Below are 11,900 nucleotides of genomic sequence, written 5' to 3' on the forward strand. Positions count from 1 at the left end.
GAATGGTCGCGCGGGCGCACAGGTGGATGATCGCGCGGGCGCACAGGCGAGCGGTCGCGCGGGCGAGTGGTCGCGCAGGCGAGCGATCGCGCGGGCGCGAGGGTGGGCAGGTAAATGAACACGTGTCCGAGGCGACGAACGCAAGCGTTGGCGCGACGGCGAGGGATCGCGCTGCCGCGTAGGTGAGGAAGATCGCTGGCGATGTAGATCCACAGGCGATCGATGACGAGCTGGCGAGTGCAGTCGCTCAAGTTGGCGATGGCGCGATGTGGTATGTCGACGCACTGGTGTGCGATGGTGAGCAGCATGCGCAGGTGAATGACCGCGTAATGGTAAGCGATGGCGAGCAGCATGCGCAGGTGAATGATCGCGTGATAGGGTGCGATGGTGATCAGTATCCGCAGGAGGGGGATCGTTCAGGGTTGTGCGATGAGGAGCAGCATGCGTAAGCGGGCGATCGTGCAGGGGCAAGCGATGGCGAGCAGCATGCGCAGGTGAATGATCGCGTGATGGGGTGCGATGGTGATCAGCATCCGCAGGAGGGCGATCGTTCAGGGTTGTGCGATGAGGAGCAGCATGCGTAAGCGGGCGATCGTGCAGGGTCGTGCGATGGCGAGCAGCATGCGCAGGAGGGCGATCGTGCAATGGCGAGCAGCATGTGCAGGCGGGCGATTGCGCGATGGCGAGCTAGAAGCTGGCGAACCATGTTCCTTCAGGAGCGTTGGCGAACGTCGGCGCGCTAGTTGTCGCTGTTGAATAGGCGATACTAAGATCGCCTGTGCGCGCTGGCAAGCAGGTGAACGCTGGCGAGGAGGTAATCGCTGGCGCGTAGGTGATCGCTGGCGAGCTGGTGATCGCTGGCGAGCAGAAGGTCGACACGTGTCCTGTGAGAGGACAGGTGGCGCGGCGCGTTCACGAGCAGGAACGGGAAGATCGCTGGCGCGTTGGCGAACATGTGTTTCTGACACACGCGCAGCACGATGTTGCGTAGCCACAGGACCAGGCAGATGGTGAGCAGGGAGTTCAGCAGGAACTAAAGGGTGGTCAGAGACCGCAGGGCGAGGGTCCTCAAATGAGCGCTGACGCTCGGAAGAGAGCTGACGAGCAGGAGAGCGCTGGCGAGGGGGGCGAACATCAGGAGAGAGCCGACGAGCAGGAGATCGTCGACAAGCAGGAGAGCGCTGGCGAGCAGGAGAGTGCTGGCGAGCAGAAGAGCGCTTGTGCGCTAGCACTGCTCGCGCAAGGGAAGAATCCCTTAGCCCCGAAGGGACCGTTGCCCGTCGGGTGACGAGTTCTCCAGAAGGCGAAGATCAGGCAGGAGATGGTGAGCGGTCTGCAGAGAGGTTCAAGGAGGGCGGAGCAGTAGGTTGAGGCTGACGAGGAGAGTCCCCCCCGGAGAACGAAGACCCAAAAAGGCGCCCCTTAGTCCCCTTGTAAGGGGAAGGGAGGCCCTTGTGGCGTAGAGGGCGGTGAGCCTTATGGCGGAGGCGGCCTCGGGGAGATCGTCGGGACCATCGGTCCTCCGAAGGGGAGTCTCCGTCAAAACACTTCCCTCAGAAGGAAGCTGAGCAGCAGTCGAGACCGAAGGACTCACTTCCCCCTTCGAAGGATGTACGGAAGGAGGAGGAGAGCCTTGAGCACCATCACCAGCAACAGCACCTGCGGCGGAAGGCCCAGCCACGTCGGAGGCCTCTGTCACCACGACGTCGACAATAGACAGAGGGTCTACCTCTGCTACCACCGGCAACTGCTTAACAGTGGCCCCCAACGAGACAAGGTCAATAAGAGCGACCCTGGAGGGCAAGCCCTTAAGCCCCAGGGACGACCAAATCTGTAAAAGATTATCACTGGATAAGGCATTACCAATAACCTCCCCCGGAGGAGGAGGGGGAACCGCCTCGCTATGGGAGGCGACGCCCTCTCCCCCCACCGAAGGTAGGGAAACAGAACAAGGGCCTGCGCTCCCACTCGGACGACTCTCCTTAGGAGGCGGACGAGGGGGAGCTTCGGAGGAGGTTTGGGCGGCGGAAGAAGTCCCGAGAACCTTCCTCCTTTAAGGCTATCCCCGGAGGAGAACGGTCTCTCTTGGACTTCTTCTTACGCCGACGGCCAAACCTCTCCCACTGGGAGGCAGACCACTCCCTGCACTCACGGCACATGTTCTCCTGGTCACACCGACGGCCCCGACATTGAGGGCAGAGGGTGTGTGGGTCCGTATTAACGTCCGACATGAAAGTCCCACAAGGACGGCCGGCAACTCCAGGGCATGTACGCATAGTAAAGAAAATAACTGGAGGTCAACTTCCAACCAACACACGCTGAAAAGAAAAAGCAGAAAATTAAAGGCTGTCACGAAGGCGATGAGCAGACACGTCTGATCACCGCCGAGCCAAAAGTGAAGTGAAGCAAGTCACCGGTGTGTGGAGGGGGGAGGTGTAGCAAGCTACCCTTCCCCACCCCCCGCTAACTAGCGCGGGGGTAATTAACCCTCGTTAAAAACTATTGGCTCGTAATTTCAGCTGCGCTAAAAGTAAACCCTTTGTAAATAGCGTGGTTTGTATTTCGGTTACGGAACAACTAAAAATTCTGCTCGCATAGTTGGACACATCAAGTCCAAGAATCTTGGCAAGGATGAACCTGCCATCCTCCCCTCGAACCTCAAACAGATATCTATTTCTCAAGTTGTTATAATTGGGGCATTCGGTCAACAAATGCCTCACTGTTAAAGGTACTAAACGGTCGTCGCAATATGGTAGGTGTTGGCTCTTCAGCAGAAACTTGTGTGTCAACCGAGTGTAAACAATACGGAGACGACAAAACTTTTAACGCGAGGTGTCAACAATCCTCCGTTAGTAAGGGGGGCGGGGTAGCGGGTGTAGACCAGCTATCGCGCTTACACTCTCATAGTGTATCATATCACTTTTGATTTTTGGCAAGCATCTATAAGGGGATAGGCGATGGCGGAACAAGTACGAGTAAAGAACTCAGGTTTGTATAATAAGGAAAAATAAAAATCACTTCCAAATTTATCATTTGTTTCTACACAAATACAAACCATTCGCTCTTTACTATGGAGACTCGCCCTTAGGTGGGAGGAAGTCCTCAACCCACTTTGACTGTGAACTTGACCTGGGATACAGCTCTAAGTTTGTTGAGAGTAAGAAAAGTACCTTGATACCTCGTGAACTCTCAAATAAGCAGGAGAGTTGATGGCCTGAACAGTTTTGATGAGTGAATGGTAACTAAGCACCATGACTTGACCAGGTAAGAATAAAATGTACACATCTTCAAACTTAAACCTAGACATTGCATGCCTCCCCTTTGCACGGAGGACAAGGACATTATAAAATACAGTATACTGTATAACATATTTTAGACCATACAAGGGAAATGGTTATTATCTGCAAGTCTAAGGTAGGCCAGCTCGCCAAGTCTTCCAGATGCTGTGCCCCAAGAGAGGGGAAAATGAAGGATGAAAATTGCCAGTCATTTTATTCATTCATCCCAGACTAACACCAGGTAATGCCTGCCCTCCACTGACTGTTACTTGTCCTGTGAAGGAGCCGAGATATCTTGTACCACTTGTTGAGTGGCCACCGCAGGACCCAGAGAGAATATATCTAGGTTCCTGTGGGTTAAATATTGCAGGTAATGGGTGGTAAAGGTGGTCTGACAATGCCAGACACCTGCTTGTAGGACCTATGCCAAAGAGAAGATCTCTTGAACGCTAGAGACATGCTTACAACCCTAACACCGTGAGTTCTGGGTTCTACGATCACGACGAGGTGAGTCTTGATTCAGTGCACGGTTGATGACCAGTCGAATCCAAGCAGAAATTGTATATTTGGTGACTCTCCTCTTGATCCTGGATGTATTTACAAGCAAACGTTTGGCCCTCACAGGACACAGTAACAGCTGATTAGGGTCATTGGTTATGTCACAGAGACCCGATATCTGGAAGAGCCTAAACCTCGAGTCTGATACAGCCGGATTCTGAGTCTTATCTACAAAATCCGGGACGAAGCAGAGTGTTATTTGCCTCCATCCCCCTGAAGGGTAAATAACGTAGGAAAGACCATGCAACTCGCTGACCCTCTTAGGCGGGGCAAGAACAAGAAAGAAAACTGTCTTAAATGTCAAGATGTGATTGAAGGCTTAACATATCGGTTTGTAAGGAGCTTCTTTTAGGAGCGTAGTACTCGTACTACGTTTCAAGGAGATGGTCTAACTTCCAAATGGGGGCATGTAAGCTCGAAACTCCGTATGAGAGACAATTCCATTGATGAGGAAATGTTAACTGCTTTCAGTCCAAAGACAAGGCTCAAGGGTTAGGAATAGCCTTTCACTGCTGAGACTAAACAGATTTTCATCCCCGAGGTACAGAAGGAACTCTGCTATCACGGGGATAGTGGCATCTAGAGGAGCGACACCAACAACAGAAGATAATCCACTTATGAAGGTATCCAGAAATACATTTCACCACTTCATGTAAAAACTCTTTGTGAGAGGCGATGCTGGATAACCTTTAGGCATGAAGTTGTAGGAAAGCGACTGGCCTGTGGTATATCTCTGCGTGTGGCTCCTAGAGCAGGTCGTGTAGGGGAGGAAACTCCTTTGGTACCTCTGTGAGCAGGTCTGGATACCCTTCTCCTTGCTGCATTAGAGCTAATAGGGTCATCAAAAGGTCTTGCAATGCCTCAGGACCTTCTTGAGGAGTCTCCTCATCACAGAGAAAGGGTGGAACGCATAGACATCTAGTCTGTTCCACAGATGTTGGAAGGCAACTTGTAGGGATGCCTGGAGATCTGGTACTGGTGTGCATTACACGGGAAGTTTCTGGTCGAGACGTCACAAACAGGTCTATTATTGGCAAACCCCACAAAGGAATTTGATGGCTATCCAAGGAAGTAAAGGCCATTAGGAGTCAACTATCTGTCTTTCTGCTAAATTTATCCGTGAGAATGTTCTTTTTTCCTAGAATAAATCGGGCTGACAGGGAGACAGAGTTGTCTTCCATCCATTGCAGTATCTCTACCTGGAACCCGTGGCCTACCACTACCCGATTCAACAAATGGGCTCTCCAACAGTAGCAGTCCTAGGGAAAGGTTTTTTAATTGGGATCTTTCAGAACCTTCTTCCATCTAGTCACCAGTGGAGGTCTAATCTTACATCCTGATCCACTATAATTGGATCACTGTTTCATGAAGCACCACTAGACATAGCATAAGAGTAGTTGAGTGAGGGACCAGTTTTTCAAGAACAAATTACACAAAAGTTTTTGCCATAGTCAGGCTGGAAGATGCTGATGATAAAGAAACAGGTGAGCTATCCTCCCAAGTCTGCCTTGTCGAGACAAATTTCAAACCAGTTGTCATCGCCTTAATGATTGTTGTTGTTATCGTCTTCTTGAAGGAAACGGCTCCATGCAAGAAAGAGGCCAGGCTGGACTTTTTCCACTTCCAGACCATTCCATCCCATCTTCAGTTGGGAAGAGGGCAGCACTTTGACTAATAGGGGCATTTACTGCCTATAAACCATCTCATTAGCAAACCTGGAGGCTAAAGCATCCTTCCATTTAAGGACAGTTTGTCCATTGGTTAGCCAATTGGTGTGCTAGAAACATGACGACCTTTGCCCCAGAAAACACCAGGTCAGTCGACAGTTTCTCCTTCTCAGGGTCCGACAGATCCAGAGTAGTGGCAAAGTAGGCTATCATAGCCAGCCAATAGCCTAGCCAGGGTGTTGCCTGAAGTGTAGGCATGGCTGAAGCCTCCATATTTGCCAACTCTGCGGCCAAAAAGATTTTAGATTGAAAAGCCAGTCTCTCCCGAAATCCCAGGCGTTTAAGTTATGAGGGATGACTCCACTAGTATTGGTAAGGTGTTGGCCTCTTCAGCTGCATAAAAGTGCCTCTGTTTAAGGACTGGGAAGGCAAGATCTTAGAGGATGGCTCGCCTTTGAGGAATTTCTGTGACCCGAGACATGATATTCTGTAGTCCCAATTGTTTCCTTGGCCAACTCGGACCTAGGTAGCTTCAGAGTAGGTATGGTACTCTATGGAGTGCCCAGGAGTCTTTCGATCGACAAATTTCTCCTGTTCTTTGGGCCTTGATTGGATCTCCCAGTCCAATGACTTGTTTTATCAGGGATAGGTCTATTGCATCAAAAAACTGGATTCAGACTTCAGATCTTCGGCATCAGTTGATGTGGGTCCTAAATCTGGTGCCGAGGAGGCCAGTGTCAATAGAATCCTCTTGTCTGGTTGGAGACAACATAATGTTCTGAAGAAGGATGTCATCTAACAGAACTTCTTTCCCGACCCAAACCAAACCAGGGTGGTATTAGGAGGGTTCCCTTCTCTCCAGTTATCATTCTTCATCCTAGAAATTGACCCAGCTCCCTCGGACAAATCCTATGCTCTTAGCTTTACATAGATGGTTTAAATCTAGGGTATGTGGGGGGAGGGAGGGAGGGGGATCCTTAGTGCCAGGATCATGCATGCTTTTTGGCTATGTTCTATCATCCTTCATCTCTCTCTTCAGCCCTCCTATTGAGAAAGGCATGTATCAAGGATTCATGATTTGGGCACGAGCTTCCGTCAGTCCGTGATATGAGTAGGAGCTGAAATCAAAGTGGCTACCTGGTGAGCCAGCAGTCGGATGGGGGTTCACCTCTGCGTGTCGGTAACAACCAGCACCTCATAATTCTACCAGGCGAGTTTTCCCAGCGTCGCAGAAATCATACTTCTTTTGAAGGATAAAGGATTTGTATTTGTGTAAGAACAAACTGAGGTGTTAACGTGAGATGGGGACAAAAAATAATAGCATATATTTGTGGGGGTAAACATAGCACTAAATGAATAGACATAAAAAGAAATTAAATATGAAAAGTACTCATAAGGTTTATTCTTTAATTAACCATTATCCTAATCATAAGAATCAAACGTTACTTAGAACAGTATGATTATGGGTAAACGAGGCTACTTTACCTATAATCTTACAGTAAAAACAATCAAAATATTTATATCATGTATTTTCCCTATGTTCTCAAGCTAACATCCTAACAAGAATATCTTACTAAACAAAGAACATCTCGAGGCTAAATTCCAAGAAAAACCAAGTACAGTACTTGTTAGAGGATAATCGCAAGTACTTACATGTCTTATGACAAGTACTACTCGGCTCCTCTTTTTAATTTGTGTCAGACCGAGGAATCACCTCCGTTTCTTTCCGAGCGGCAACTCGATACCTGACACACTACAGGTCTTCAATTTACAAACTTACTTGGTTCCAAGAAGCTGTTTATAGGTCTAATTGTTTAAAAGTCCAATTTTGATAACTTTTGGCCTAGGGTAGACATAACCTGAATTCCATGCCTATGATTTCCAGCTACAAAAGTAAAAAAATAATCAGGTTTCATATGATATAGATATCAGGTTATTACAAATGTTGTTTAACTTACTGTATTAAATGATGCAAGATTGTAATAAACTATTTCTTTATCCTATCTTTGTTATTTTTGGTTGGATTTGTGATTGCAACTCAAAATGTTTGTAAGTCGAGTGTTTGTAAGGTACCTCCTTACACACAAATTTAACCGATATCTTAAATCTCAGATATTATATCAAAAGTTCGTATGCATTATTGTAATAGAAGGAAATACTGTAATAAAACAATTTTATGGTATATAATTCATTAACCCTTTTTTACCCCCAGGCTATTTGGAAATTTCCAACCCTTAACCCCCAGGGGGTTATTTTTTTCCCAGCACATTTTGCAGTATATTTTTTTTAAATTGCTCTAACAGCCTTAATTTTTGTCATAGAGAGGTCAGGTTGGTCTCATTCTCTTGGAAAATGCCTGAATTTTCTCAAAAAATTATCAAAAATATGAAAAAAAATTTTTATAGCATTTTTTTGCAAGGACGTACCGGTACGTCCATGGGGGTAAAGGGATGGCTTTTGTGAAACTTACCAGTACGTCCTTTGGGGGTAAAAGGGTTAAGTAAGCAAAACGACATTTGTAATAACCTAACATTTAATTCATGAGACTGTACTTCTGTATTTGTTGACTTTTGCAGTCGGGGTGGGGGTGTGTGTGTGTGTGTGTGTGTGTGTGTGGGGGGGGGGGGTTAACGCTCCTATGCCACCCCATTTACACTACCGTTTTCTTAGTCAGTCGTCATCATACAAGGAAGCGAGGTAAGGCCTACCCTAGTACAACACTTATCAGAATTTGACGTACAAACAACTTTTTGGAACTAATTAGGTTTGTAAGTTGACGACCTTTTGATATTACAATTACTCTACAGCTACACTCTTAAATCAAAACTATTTCTAATATGACCACTGTAGTAAACTACAGTATTCCTACATACCACATAAGTTAATAAAAATATAGCAAATACAACTAGTAATAATAATAATAATAACAACAACACTACTGTACACACAAAGATTGATGATTCGTCAATATTACAATTGGCAGTCGATTCATATTGAAATTACAGTAAGCAGTCGATTCATCCAGAAATTACAGCAATATATACCAAAACAGTAACTTACGATCTACAATACAAGTACAGGAGACCTTGAAATATCACCATTCAAATAAAGAACGATCCTACACGAAATATAACATATCCGACAGTTCAACTTCAAGTGAGTTTACTATAAAAAGTATTCTAATAGAAATTATCTTGAAAAATAAATACATAGACCCTTCCTATTAAAAAGAACATACACATATATTCGATGATTCGACTTAATCCCAATAAAAGCATGTAGGCCTATAAAAACCAGTTATGGTCAAACACCTGTCATTTCAAAAGAGGTACACAGATTTTGCGTCTTCACATTAGAGTCTATAACTAATCACACAACAAATACAGCCGTTTCTAGTCCACTGCAGGACAAAGGCCTCGGACATGACTTTTTTCATGTCTGGGGTTTGGCCAGTTTTCATTAGCACGTTGGTCAATACAGATTGGTGATGGTGGAAGACGTTTGTCTGATCGCTCAAAGTAAACTAACCTGATATGGGTCCCCGTAACTAGTACAGCTTTGCTAATCATGGCGATACACAAACCCTTTCACCACACAAAGTTGTCTCCACTCAGAACATCTCATAAATCGTAAAACATGCTACAAATATTACGGACCAAAAAAATAAAATTTTCTCCATTAAGAAAATTGATTTGACAATTAAAAAGAAAATTTGGAGCTTTTGTATATCAACGGCCAGTTCCTCCCGCATGCATAGAAAATGGACACCAACTAACCTAATCTGCCACACCTAACGACCTAAAAGCTGTGTCCTTACCTAGTTAACTAATGGGGGGGGGGGGGGGCTTAGTGCTCCATCATGACTCCCCTTACACTACCTTATTCTCAATTAGTCAACATACATAAAGGTGGCCGGGGGTGAACGTATGATAGCGGCCACCTGTATGTATGACGACGGCTGACTAAGAATGCAGCAGTGTAAAGGGGGTCAATAGCACCCCCAATGAAGTAAGTAGGTACGGACACAGCTTGTAGGTTAGGTTAGTGGGGAGGGGGGAAAGTTTAGGTTAGTTGGTGCCCGTATTTCATGCTCGCTGGAGGGACTGGCCGCTGATATACAAAGACTCAGGTGACCGCTAACATATATATATATATATATATATATATATATATATATATATATATATATATATATATATATATATATATATATATATACATATACATATACCCCGGAAATTTATATAAGCATGTCCCAAACAACTACACACAGACACACACACACACACAAAAACCCCCAGGGAATGAGATTGTTCAATTTGGCGGTGCACGGGTAAAGATTCACAAACTGGCCTAACCATTCCAAAATAATTTACAAAGTAATTTCACTGTAACTTAGGATGTAACCTATAAAATAAATATATAAAAAATAAGGTTAATTCCAACTACTGCTTAAAGCAAAAGCAGATATTAGACTTGATTTGTAAAAGCTTAAAAAAAAGACTTGCTTTGTCAAAGCCCAAGCCAGATAAACAAAGCATTTTCACGAGTGAATGCAAATACCCACATGGCTCTTTTCTTTCATTATTGAAAGGATTAATCACTTCCATTTATTCCCAATATACAAAATAATTGTTATTCTGTAATCTAAAATGGTAATACTATTATAGCATATACTGTACATGGGAAAACAAGTGCCGGGTAATTGTCTAGTATACGTCGTAATATTACAGTAAGCAGATCGATTATTATACTAATTATACTTAATTTAAAAGCATAAAGGCTATATAATATTATTCAGGACTACATGGAAATGAATGCCTTCAAAATAATATGTTTTCTTTTATCCAAAACATTAAAATCTAGGCAAGTTCTTGTTCAGGCTTGATGCATACCGGTGTAACTCACCAATCAAAAGATTTATCTAATGAGACAGCATGAAAATTAAACTTAATTGAAAAGCATAAAAGCTGTATAATATCATTCAGGACTTCATGGAAATGAATGCCTTCAAAATAATATGTTTTCTTTATCCAGAACATTAAAATCTAGGCAAGTTCTTGACCAGTTCTTGTACGTCGTGGTCATTAGACAGTACAAAGATCGATTATTATCCTAATTAAACTTAATTTAAAAACATTAAAGTTGTATAATATTATTCAGGACTTCATGGAAATGAATGCCTTCAAAATAATATGTTTCCTTTCATCCAGAACATTAAAATCTAGGCAAGTTCTTGACCAGTTCTTGTTGAGGCTTGATGTATACCGGTGTAACTTTATCAAATCAAAAGATTTATCTCATGAGACAGCGTGAAATGACTTACCTATCATCTACCTAATTAATGGAAGACCAAGAATACACCTTTAACTGCTCCATGTGTATGAATTAGTGGAGCACAATCGCACTTTCAACTTTCAACTTTCAACCCTCCTCGAAGTATCTGGTTCTCGTTTCTCGCCACAGTCCGGAAAGTCAGGCAAAACTTGATTTTCAAAGTCCTGTTCCTGTTTTATTTTCCTGATTTTAACCCCCATATAAACACGAGAGGCAGAAGAAATACTTATTTTATATATTCTGCCTAAATGGGTGAAAAGGCATGACTTTATAGGGGATTAATTTAGGCAACGCGGGTGGTTACAGGAGGAGGGATATTGAAAACAAGCCCACGTTTATTCGGACATTGGGAACAGCTGATCGCAACAAGAAGAAGGTCGTTGGGCGCCGGATTTAAATAGGATAAATCTCCTAATCTGAAATTGTTCTAAATACTCTAAAAAATGGTATAATAAATCCTCCTTAACTAAAATTGCTCGAAATACTCTAAAAAATTATATGATACACACCTTAAACTAAAATTTTTCGACATACTCTAAAAAATGGTATAATAAATCCCCTAAACTAAAATTGTTCGAAATACTGTAAAAATTATATAAGAAATCCCCTAAATTAAAATTGTTCGAAATACTCTAAAAATTATATAAGAAATCCCCTAAACTAAAATTGTTCTAAATACTCTAAAAAAATGAAATAATAAATCCCCTAAACTAAAATTATTCGAAATAGGCTACTCTAAAAATTATATAAGAAATCCCCTAAACTAAAATTGTTCAAAATACTCTAAAAATTATATAATAAATCCCTCAAACTAATATTGTTCGAAATACTCTAAAAAATGATATAACAAATCCCTTAAACTAATATTGTTCGAAATACTCTAAAAATAATATAATTAATCCATTGAACTAATATTGTTCGAAATACTTTAAAAATGATATAATTAATCCCTTAAACTAATATTGTTCGAAATACTCTAAAAATGATATAATTAATCCCCTAAACTAAAATTGCTCGAAATTCCCTACTTAATTTACTTGACATACTTTAGGGGTTGTTT

At 43.4% G+C, this 11,900-nt stretch overlaps 1 protein-coding gene across 1 annotated transcript in view; it reads right to left on the bottom strand.

The window, feature by feature from the left end:
- The window catches only part of LOC137641696 (uncharacterized), a 76,255-nt gene extending 65,081 nt beyond the window's left edge, over window positions 1-11,174 (bottom strand). The window contains exon 1 of the mRNA XM_068374503.1: window positions 10,830-11,174. The gene's annotated coding sequence lies outside the window, so the exon portion shown is untranslated. The remainder of the gene's footprint in view (window positions 1-10,829) is intronic.
- Between the last annotated feature and the right edge of the window lie 726 nt (window positions 11,175-11,900).

The sequence above is a fragment of the Palaemon carinicauda genome, chromosome 5, assembly GCF_036898095.1.
Source record: "Palaemon carinicauda isolate YSFRI2023 chromosome 5, ASM3689809v2, whole genome shotgun sequence".
NCBI classification, from domain to species: Eukaryota; Metazoa; Arthropoda; class Malacostraca; order Decapoda; family Palaemonidae; genus Palaemon; species Palaemon carinicauda.